Below are 12709 nucleotides of genomic sequence, written 5' to 3' on the forward strand. Positions count from 1 at the left end.
CGGGTCGGCTCGTAGAGTACCCGTGAGTGATTCACGGATTGGGACCGAAAGGATGTTTGTCCTAACGACCCTCTGAGTGGACCTTTATGGCAGAGCAACAGGGCAGGTTGAGACCACCTAGGTGAGAGGTGGGCCTGACCCTAGTCAGCATCCGTGGTGACATCAATTAACACGCTTAACGAGATCTTGGTATTTGATCCGAGTCTGGCCACTGGCTATACGCACTAACCAACTACACGGGAATAGTTATGGGCACTCGACGTTGTGGTATCAGCCGAAGCCTTCTTGACATCAGTAACTGAGCAACGCGCGCCAGATTGGATTGGAATGCCTACTCTTGTATTAGGGATGCTAGGTCTGCTTCCGGCCGCATACGCAATGTGCAGGTGTGCAATGGGCGATGGGCCCAGACCCATGCGCGCATAGGATTTAGACCGGCATGCTGACCTGTCTATTGTGCCTAGGTAGGGCTGCGACGTGTTGATCTTCCGAGGCCGGGCATGACCCAGGAAAGTGTGTCCAGCCAGAGGGATCAAGCGTGTTGGGTAATGTGGTGCACCTTTGCAGGGAAGTTGATCTATTTGAATAGTCATGCCCCTTGGTAAAATGACGAGCCAGAGTTGTACTTCGACCTTATGACAACTAGAACCGGATACTTAATAAAATACACCCTTTCAAGTGGCAGATTCAACCCAGTGATCGCTCTCTCACAGGGCGACGAGGGGAGGATCAACGGGTAGGATTATGATATACGATGATACTTGGTGAACTTACCATCTACTCTCTTCTACTACTTCAAGATGAAGGCTGCCAGAAGCGTAGTCTACAATAGGACTAGCTATAGCCCTCTTATTCTGGCATTCTGTAGTTCAGTCCACATATACTACCCCTTTCATTGATACCAATGCATATGTAATGTAGTTCCTTGCTTGCGAGTACTTTGGATGAGTACTCACGGTTGCTTTGCTCCCCTTCCCCTTTCTATACCTGGTTGTTGCGACCAGATGTTGGAGCCCAGGAGCCAGACGCCACCGACGACGACTCCTACTACACTGGAGGTGCACACTGGTGCGCGTCGGTCCTAAACAAACAATTTTAACCCCTTTATGTGCCGACATTTGGAACCGTCGCCAAGTGAGTGTGGGCGATAGGGGGGTCCTTTCCACATGACCCAGAAACCGTCTGGGATATGCCCTCCTGGCACGCATGCTCGGCCAAATGAGAACGTGTGTGACCGACAAGCGCTCTAATACGGAAATACGTATAGTAGAACTAAAAAAAATACAATTATACGGTGAAATTGTTTCCGGTCACAAGTACATCCCACACAGTCAGTTCCTGCTAAACGTTTCCGTTCGTATGTACATCCCACACAATCTCTCCAAGGAAAATGTTTCCGTTCACAGGTACATCACACACAATTTTTCTTGTTAAATCGTTTGCGTTATTGAATGTATCACACATGGTCCGTAGAAGAAACTGTGTGGCAAAGGCTGTCCATCACACACAGTTTTTATGTGGTAAATGTTTGCGCAAGGTGGCCTAACACAAACTGTTTTCAAGAGAAAGTCATTTGTGATTGTTCATTGATCCAACACGGTTTATTCCTAGAAACTGTGTGCGTTGCCTGAGGTCATCGCCCACGGTATTTTTTCAACAACCATTTGGAATAGCAAAACCCAATTAGCAGGCTAATTCGCCATTAGCAGGCTAATTATCCGATTATTCATAATCCATTTATTAATCTAATTAAAATTTCATATTAAGCACACAATATATTTCATTTCCATATTAAGGAAGCAGAATTTCATAATTGAAATACATCAGAGTACAACATGATATAGCTTCAGCACTCTGCTACCCCATTACACAACTGCACCAACAGCAAGTTCCACATGCAACATGTAGAACCTTTCGAAATTAGCAACATAGACGGTATATAGACAGATGCATCTCATCTGGAAAACTGCTGAAGCGGAAGGTGAATATTGAGCCTTTATTCATGTTGAAGGTCTATGCAACTTTAGGCCAATTCTTGTGGATGATTGTCCGTCCGTCCTTCATCCTCTTCAGGAACACTTCAATATTGAAGCGTGGGTGTTGTATGAATACCTTCCTCGCTTCCTAACCATAGAGGTGGTTTGAGAGGTAATCATCAGTGAACTGTTTTGGAAAGGCCTAAAAACAAGGATGTGCATAAATATCTTCTCTATATTGGAAATGGGGCAAAGAAATAAAAAAAGGCAAGGTATAATCATTAGTACCATCTTGTAGTGAATTGATGTCTTCTTCATTGTGTAGACAAAGATCTTGTTGTTTTTTGTCGCTAATTTCTTTATCCTAACAATCTTTCTGAGTTTCTTGATTTGATTGATATTCATGGACAACTCATTTCCCCATATGCAAAAAGGGTCAAATAGTGGGTCAAAACCTCTGACAGCAGGACCTACATGTGCAAGACCAAATTGTTAAAAACTAAAATATTAGAATGGTTCCTGCAATTGCATAATAATGTGCTATTAGAGAACGTACCATGCACGTGCTAACCTCGATTGTAAACCTTAGTGCTTCCCATTGTTTCCCTGCAACACATATAAGGTTGTTAGTCATCATGTTAAGTAAGGGTTCACATGCTATCAGTAAAATATATTGATGAAAAATAAGCACATTGCAGATTCATCAGATTAATTGAAGCCACACGGAAAACCCATTTACCCAAACCAAGCTTGATTAAGAACTAGGAATATATCACTTGTATATGTTTCTCATGTATTAAGTGCAGCCAAATTCGATTTATTCCTCACATGCACAACAATAAAAAATTCTACCCACGACAATTGGACATCGCATTGCAGAATTGAACTAAGCAGTCAACTAAACACCACAACAAATGAACCTAACATTAACTGAGCACCACATTGCACAATATAACATACTCCTAATAGAAGATCAGACAGTTAAACAAATAGTTAACTACAGCCAATTGTAGCAATTGTATTTGTTTCTCATGTATTTACTACAGCCAAATTCAATTTATTCCTCACATGGTATACAATAACAAAATGCACCCACAACTATTGAACATCGCATTGCAGAATTGAACCAAACAGTTAACTAAACACCACTACACAAATGAACCAAACGTTAACTGAGCACCACATTGCACAATGTATAACCAAACAAAGCATGCTTGACAACTTGGAAATATAGCAATTGTATTCGTTTCTTATGTGTTTTGTAAAGATAAATTCGATTTATTTCTCACATGGAAGACAATACAAAATTGCAGCCTGAAGAATTGAACATCACATTTGCAGAATTGAACCAAACAGTTAACTGAAGACGACAACTAATGAACAAAACAGTTAATAAGTGAGCACCACACTCCATGACATATAGAACATATACACTAGAGCAACAGATTGCATGGTAAAATTAGATAGCAAAATTCAATAGAATTTGTGAAGGAAAGGAAGGAGCAGCACATGCAACGGGTAAACCGAGCATGCTTAACTGGCGTAGCTAGCAAATGGAAAGGTGCTCCTCCAAGATCTGGGGGTCGGCACGAATGGTAGCCATCGGGACCTCATCCGCGCGTGCGGCCGTGATTTGCTTCTCCGCTGCCAAATGCTCCATGAGATCCTAGCTATACTGTGTGCACCATTGCCTAGGGCGGGGCTTATTTGGCGGAGGGGTCACGCTCGCATCGGTGGTCGGGGCCTGTGGGATGTGTAAGGAGGAGGAGGATGGGGGTTGGGTGTGGATTACCTTCCTGGATAGACAAGGCCGAGCGGCGTGAAGGAGGGTCACTGACGAGGAGGCGGCGCTGCAAGCAAGGACTGAAGGTTTCAACTTGGAAAGGAAGGCGAAAAGAGGGTAAATGTGGCTTTTGGTAAGGGGGAGGCCGGGGAGGTAGATATTTCCGCAGAAGGCAAAAATTTGGATCACTTCAGCCAAAAAACTGGCGTGCAAAGTGTCATCAAACATGGTCCCTTATTTAGAACTGTGTATGATATGTGGACATCACAAACGATTCAAATAGCTTCACCTATGTGTGATGAGTTTGAACGTCAAAAGTTTTGGTTCAAATTTCCATGGTTACAGTGGTCATGCACGTCATTGCATAATTTGGGTACACAAAGGAGACTACAACACACCTACACTTCTTAATCGAGCAAGTTCAGCAATTAAACAGAGTTAGCTAACCTAAACATTACTCTAACAAATTAAAGACCAGCGCTCTTAATTACACAAAACAAAGAGTACTACTACGGCTGGTGCTCGTCGATCTCCGCCGCCGCCTCCATGTCCAGCTCACGCCCGACGGTCTCCTGGGGAAGGGGCTCCATGGCATCCATCACACCATACTCGGCAAGCATCTCGCCATCCACATCCGCCATCTCTTTGAAAAAGGCCGCCACGAGCTGGGCATGGGCGGACGTGGTCTGGGCTTGGATGGGCTCCGTCGTCACAAGGTATGCGGCAGAGGAACGGACGGCTGTGCAAATGCTCTCGACGATTGCCAGCTCTTCGGCCGTGGGTTGTCAACCGTTGTCGGAGAAGCTTCGTTCGATTTGTGCGGTGACCGCTAGGAGCTGGGCATGGGCGGCCTCAACATGGTCGTGGGCGGCCTCCATCAGGGCTAAGGCCGCCACAGCGGAACAGATAGATATTGTGCCACTCTCGCCAGTGGCTATCCCCGAGGCAGATGTTGCTACCGCCACCTGGGAAGCAACAACGGCCATTTGGGCTGCCTTTGCCGCCCGGTCGTAGATTGCGGCCATGCTCATGCACCTTGTTAGCACGCGGATGGCGGCTGCGGCCGCGCTCTCGCCGGAGTGGGCTACCGAAGTTGCCCTCATGACGCGGGTCCATGTGCCCATCTTTCACCGGCGATGATTGAATAGTGAAATGATATTTGGGGAGCGAGCTAGTGTGCTTGAGACGCCGACTGTGAACTGTAGCCGACTCACCTTCTCGCGTAAGCCTTAGACGTACTATACACCGACGGTGCTCCAGGATATTTTCTGATGGATCTCACACGGTTGCTGATAATAAACTGTGTGCGATCTACTTGATTTTTCATCTTGATTTGGATTACATAATGGGGTCACAGTGGCAATGGACGATGTTTGAATTGCTAGACCTTATACCTGGAGTGAACATGCAACTATATGGGTGTCCTAAAAGAATTGGAATTATTCAGGGTTCGTTTGAACATTTTATACATTAAATTGGTTTTCTAGCCAGTTCAGATGCATAATTCAAATTTGAACTACATGCACATGCTCCAGTGCATATAATTTGGTTCAAAAATCAAATATGTGTCCTTGGGTGCATGCTTAGGTCCCATGCAAGAAATGGGAATGAATTTCAAACACCAGGGCACCGTTCATTGCCGATAAAACATTGAGATGCATGGTTTTAAATTCTAGTAAATCCAAAACCCGTCTGAAACTTGGCATGCTATCATGGAGCGGCATCAACATGCCGTGGTAAAAATTTTGTCCCATTTGGGGCAGGTTTGGGTATATGCTTCTCACAAACCGGAGCTTCTCACAACAAGCATGATGGTTTTCTATAGGGAACGTCCCACCTTTGCGGACGAAATGACATCCATTGCCTCTTATTGCTTTCAAATTTTTTTCTCGTGTCAACATCAAACAACACGAGTGTTGTGTGATTTTTTGTGATTTTTCGGGGTTCATTTGGACATTTATATGCATTAACTGAGTTGTCAATGCATTTATGTGCATAATTCAAATTTGAACTACATGCACATGCTCCAGTGCATATAAATTGGACGAAAAATCAAATATGTGTCCTTGGGTGCATGCTTAGGTCCCATGCAAGAAATAGGAATGGATTTCAAACATGAGGGCACTGTTGATTGCCGGCAAAACATTGAGATGCCTAGTTTTTAAATTCTAGTAAATCCAAAACCTGTCTGAAATTCATGAAACTTGGCATGCCATCATGGAGCAGCATCAACATGTCGTGGTAAAAAAATTGTCCCATTTGGGGCAGGTTTGGGTATATGCTTATCACAAACCGAAGCTTCTCACAACAAGCATGATGGTTTTCGGTAGCGAACGTCCCACCTTTGGGGACGAAACGATATCCATTGCCTCTTATTGCTTTCAAATTTTTTCTCGTGTCAACATAAAACAATAGGAGTGTTGTGTGAATTTTTGTGATTTTTCAGGGTTCGTTTGGACATTTTTATGCATTAACTGAGTTTTCAATGCATTTATGTGCATAATTCAAATTTGAACTAATGCACATGCTGTAGTCCATATAAATTGGTTGAAAAATCAAATCTATGTCCGTGGGTGCATGCTTAGGTCCCATGCAAGAAATGGGAATGAATTTCAAACACTAGGGCACCGTTGATTGCCGGTAAAACATTGAGATGCCTGGTTTTTAAATTCTAGTAAATCGAAAACTCGTCTAAAATTCATGAAACTTGGCATGCTTTCATGGAGCGGCAACATGCCGTGGTAAAAATTTTGTCCTGTTTGGGGCAGGTTTGGGTATATGCTTCTCACAAACCAAAGCTTCTCACAACAAGCATCATGGTTTCGGTAGGGAATGTCCCACTTTTGGGGACGAAATGATATTCACTACCTCTTATTGCTTCCAAAAAATTTGTCATGTCAAAACAGAACAACAGGAGTGTTGTGTCAATTTTTTGTGATTTTTCGGGGTTTGTTTGGACATTTTTATGCATTAACTGAGTTTTCAATGCATTTATGTGCATAATTAAAATGTGAACTACATGCACATGCTCCAGTGCATATAAATTGGTTGAAAAATCAAATATGTGTCCTTGGGTGCATGCTTAGGTCCCATGCAAGAAATGGGAATGAGTTTCAAACACCAGGGCACTGTTGATTGTCGAAAAAACATTGAGATGTCTGGTTTTTAAATTCTAGTAAATGCAAAACTCGTCTGAAATTCATGAAACATGGCATGTGTTCATGGAGTGGCATCAACATGCTATGGTAAAAAAATTGTCCCATTTGGGGCAGGTTTGGTTATATGCTTCTCACAAACCAGAGCTTCTCACAACAAGCATGATGGTTTTCGGTAGGGAACATGCCACCTTTGGGGACGAAACGATATCCATTGCCTCTTATTTCTTTCAATTTTTTCTCGTGTCAACATAGAACAATAGGAGTGTTATGTGAATTTTTGTGATTTCTCGGGGTTTGATTGGACTTTTTTATGTATTAACCGGTTTTCAACGCATTTATGTGCATAATTCAAATTTGGACTACATGCACATGCTCCAGTGCATATAAATTGGTTGAAAAATCAAATATGTGTCCTTGGGTGCGTGCTTAGGTCCCATGGAAGAAATGGGAATGAATTTCAAAAACCAGGGCATCGTTGATTGCCGGTGAAACATTGAGATGCCTCGTTTTTAAATTCTAGTGAATCCAAAAACTCGTCTGAAATTCATGAAACTTGGCATGCTTTCATGGAGCGGTATCAACATGCCGTGGTAAAAAATTTGTCCTGTTTGGGGCAGGTTTGGGTATATGCTTCTCACAAACCAGAGCTTCTCACAACAAGCATCATGGTTTCGGTAGGGAACGTCCCACCTTTGGGGACGAAGCGATATCCACTGCCTCTTATTGCTTCCAAAATTTTCTCGTGTCAACATAGAACAACAGGAGTGTTGTTTCAATTTTTGTGATTTTTCGGGGTTCGTTTGGACATTTTTATGCATTAAATATGTTTTTAATGCATTTATGTGCATAATTCAAATTTGAAATACATGCACATGCTCCAGTGCATATAAATTGGTTGAAAAATCAAATATGTGTCCTTGGGTGCATGCTTAGGTCCCATGCAAGAAATGGGAATGAATTTCAAACACCAGTGCACCATTGATTGCCGACAAAACATTGAGATACCTGGTTTTTAAATTCTAGTAAATCCAAAACTCGTCTAAAATTCATGAAACTTGGCATGCTATCATGGAATGGCACCTGACATGCTGAGGTATTTTTCATGTCCATTTTGAGAGAAGGCACACTCGAATAATGACAGCCAACAAAGGCGTTTTGAAAAAATAGCTGACACTTTAATATCTCAAACGTTTGTATAATTCAAACCGTGTGTGTTCTGTTAACCATTCACGTGACACCACGTGTCTTGGTTTTAATGGCTATAGGAGGTGCCGTGCGGAAAGCTGCTTGACCTTGACTGAACGAGAGGCGTGCGAGCGCCGTCCAGTGCGAAGGCTAACCGAGAGGCGTGAAAGCTGTCCTTGATTGCTCAGGCTCACCGGGAAGCATGCGAGCTATATGCTGTGGAGGCTCACTGGGAAGCGAGCCCTTTGACTTCCATGGCCGCCCGCCTTGCTCGCATCCTCTCCATTAATGGCGCCCAAGCCGCAATTTAATTCTCTTTTTAAATATAATAAAACAATCATCGCAAACATTAGTTAGAACACCCATATGCAAACCGACAGCTTCCCCAGGAAGCCAAATGAAAATGTGTCGAGCAGGATTTCTGCTGCTCTTGATCGCAAACGTTTTAGATAGAACACCCATATGCAAAGTGAGAGCAGTGCAGGATTTGTGCATCCCTTCAATGCAAACGGTTGTTTTGGATGACCCGTGTGCAACCACGTACAAACAATTTGGTAAGATTTGTCAATCCTTGTAACGCTGCAATTTGTGAAAATATGAAGCTAAAAATCGCTAGCAGTATCTAATTTTTGCAACTAAAATTCTGTAATTAAGCATAGATTTCATTCATAGATTAAGAAGTCGTTCTTAATTTATACAAACAGTTCAACTCGACAGCTAAAACGACCAAAATTTTCCCCAATTGTTGCCAACCACGTATTGAAATAGCTAGTTCAACTATATATACTAGCTAATTTTAAGTACGTTGTACAGTTCCCCCACATCTATAGTTAGATGAACTGAACAAAATAGCCCCTAAATACTACTACTACTTCGGAGGGGCTTTGTACTACTTCCGGCTGCCTCTCCTCTACTGAGCGCGCTCAGTAAGAGGCAGAGGAGGAGGAGCCTACCGACGAGCTAGGCAACCGCAATACGGTGCCTGCCGCTATTGCAGCTTCAGCGACGCTCATCTCGAACGCCCTCTGCTGCTCCAAACGACCCCTCTCAAAGCGGCGGTTCTCCTCGTAGATCTCCTGATTCCTCGCCTCTAAAGCGGCGTGTGCTACGGCCACGGCGACAGTAAGGCTCTTTGCGTGCTCGACGAGGCGCTCCCCCTCCTCCCGTAGGAACTCGGTGTAGCACGCAAGGTCGCTGACGCACGTGTGGGCATCCACCTCCGCCTCCCGCCTTCGGGCGGCAGTGGCGGAGCGGGTGATGACCTCAGCGGTCGACGGTGGGCTGGCGGCCACGGCGGCCGACGACGGGGTGGCGGCCGTGACCACCCCCTCCTGCCTTCGGGCAGCAGTGGCGGAGCGGGTGATGGCCACAGTGGCCGACAGTGGGGTGGAGGCCACGACGGCCACTTCCCACCTTGGGGCAACGGCGGCGGAGCGCGTGATGGCCCTAGCTTTGAACGGTGGTGTGGCGGCAACGGCGGCCGGCAACAGCTACCGACGGGCACAGGCGGTGGAGCGTGTGGTGGGTGTTCCGCGCACACCCAACAGGGCACCACGCGCACTACACTACGCCGGGGACACTACACTACGCTGGGGACTGCGCCGCCGCCGCGTTGTAGCCTCCCAGCTAGAGCTGTCCTCTGATGACGGAGGAGTGGCTGAGCGACGACGATAGACCGGTGCCATTGGTGATTGTGGGTGAGGCAGACGAGATAAGCTACAGGGAGGGAGGGGAAAATGCGACGCATGACTCGCCAGTCATGAGGGTTTTTATAGCAGGCCAGTAAGCATTGGGATTTTTGGTGATTTCACCGAGTCGGGCAGGAAGCTTGCACGGGAACCTGCGAGGTTGCACGGGAATGGACTCACCGACGATTCATTGGTGCCACCTTTTAGCCAAAAGAATGCCCCCACACGCTGCGCAAGGTTGCGCTGTAAGCCGTCTGCGGCAGTGGGGTGGCAAGGCGTGTGAGAGGAGGACAAAAGGCCACGTACACATACAGTTAAAAAATACGTTTGCGATTTAATTACCTACTATACCCCGTCCTGGTTTATAAGTATGATTTAACTAATAAAATATGAATGCATGTCACCAAAGATTATATAGTTGGATTTGTATTTGAACATAGTTTGCAATTATATAATTTTTAAAACATGCATTAACATTTTGTTCGTTAAATTTGAGGGCAAAGTATGGCACAGAATATAAAGGAGACTATAGACTAGACGACGGTGGTAGCACACGGCCGCTCTCTACGCAGCGACGCAACTGTCGACCGGCTTGTAGGCGACCATTTCCTGCCTGTTCAACTGCTCTATGTGTGTGGTTGCTTGCGGTTCAAGCGGCCATGGCGCGCTCTGCTCGCATCCCGCAGCGCGCGCTCTACTCTCGCATCCCTCCGGGTGCTCTGCCCTCGTCCCTACACACGCGCTGCCAGTGTTTGGGGCCGGCGCACGATCACACACGTTCGTGTGCAAGCGGTTGTTCCGGGCGCGGCACGATGATGCAGTTACCCACCACAAAAACTATCATGCGGACGCACCGAGAATCCACGCCGCCCGGCCCCCTTTTATTCCTGCGGCCATTTACCTTCATCTATCGTCTCACACGACACAATAAGCACACCCACAGGACACATACAGAGAGGACATCCAGCGGTTCCAATGGCACTCCCCGTGGCTCCAATGGCGCTCCCAGCGGTCGACGAAGACAACGGCGGGCAGTTCACCACGCATCACGTAGTGGACACCCGCATGAGCAGGAAGGCCCTCTCGGTGGTGTACACGAACGATCCAGTATCGGTGGAGAGCTCCATCCAAACTATGGAGCAGTTCCTTGCCGAGGACAAGTACCGAGTGGTCAACTTCGACCTAGAGTACACCATCGGTTGTGCTGGGCACGATCAGGAGGTTGTCGTTGCCCAGTTGTGCGTGCGACATGACGTCCTCGTCTACCACTACCACCTTGCCACAAGGCCTTGCGAGCATTTCTCCAGGTTTATCAATAGCTCCGACTACAGTTTCGCTACAGTGGACACCACCAACGATCTAAACGCACTCAAGGTTTTGAACTTGAAATGGCGGAATCTTGTCAAAAGCCAAAGCCACTACAAGGTCTGGGGCAGTGAAAAAAACAAACTGAACTCCCTGGTTGACCTCGCCTCGGCCATCATCGACCCCTACTAAATGAAGATGAAGAATGAGAGCAATAAGGACAGGAACGCCTGGTACAGTGTGCGGCATAAGAGACTAGATGAACAACATGTCAATAACACGGCCATGGACGCGTACACAAGCTATGAGATGTACAGGCGGATCATTAACATGAGGAACTGTCTTCTTCCTGACCCACACAAGGGATCGAGCCACATAACAGTGTCGGCAGCGTCACAAGAAGTAGATAACTAGACGATCATTTCTCCTACTTTAGAATGCACACAATTGTTTATTGAGGTGTGTGCGAATGATCTGTATAGTCACTTATGTAATTGGATGTTTATTTTCGTTATATATATACATGTTATTCTACTGTAGACAGAGCAAATCACACGGCTTATTAGCAGCAATCATCTGTGTTATTATTGGCCTTCGCACACATTTTTTATTACGGACCTGTTTGCCGCATATCACACACACCTTGATCTGGCTGACCATTTTATTTTCTGTTGCCTAATCATAAATTGTTCATCCGAGTGAATCGTATGCTCTATATCGCACACGCCTTCATCAGGCTGCCCGTTTCTTTTGGTCCGCCTCATCGCAAACAGTTCATTGAGCTGAATCGTATACCCTGCATCGCACACGCAACTAAAATCTGAACCATGTTTGATGCATCCTCCATCGCAAACGTTTTGCACCTTTTTTGATGGTTCTTTTACATCACCGTTTGGGATTATGGCATCGCACACAGTTTCGTCGAAGGGTCTCTGATCATAGTGTCGTGTTTGGACCATCCTACAGTAGTGGCCTACTACTACGTGCAGACCGCCGACGACGACCAGGAGTAGTTTAGGAGGATCCCAGGCAGGAGGCCTGCGCCTCTTTTGATCTATATCCCAGTTTGTGCTAGCCATCTTATGGCAACTTGTTCAACTTATGTCTGTACTCAGATATTGTTGCTTCCGCTGAACTTTCTATGATCGAGCTCTTGTATTCGAGCCCTCGAGGCCCCTGGCTTGTAATATGATGCTTGTATGACTTATTTTATTTTTAGAGTTGTGTTGTGATATCTTCCTATGAGTCCCTGATCTTGGACGTACACGTTTGCGTGTATGATTAGTGTACGATTGAATCGGGGGCGTCACAAACACGCTAGCACTCTTTGGACTACAACATCATACACCAAGGATAATTCCACAGCTAGGTACCCTCTGCCCTGTTACCGACGATGTCCATGGTGGACACCATGCACGATAGGTCTTTAGTAAAATGCTACTAAGATTTTTTTGAACATCTTTTTTGTTTTCTAGAGTAACTCGTGGAGTACTGTAAGATCGAGAAGAGGTGTCTAGAGGGGGGTGATTAGACCCTCAACAAAGAAAAGTAGCAGTTTTTAATTTCTTTAAGTTAAGGTGGATTTTTAGCACAAGTTTAAACATTCACAATACA

This window comes from Triticum urartu, chromosome 3 (assembly GCF_003073215.2).
Source record: "Triticum urartu cultivar G1812 chromosome 3, Tu2.1, whole genome shotgun sequence".
Taxonomy (NCBI): Eukaryota; Viridiplantae; Streptophyta; class Magnoliopsida; order Poales; family Poaceae; genus Triticum; species Triticum urartu.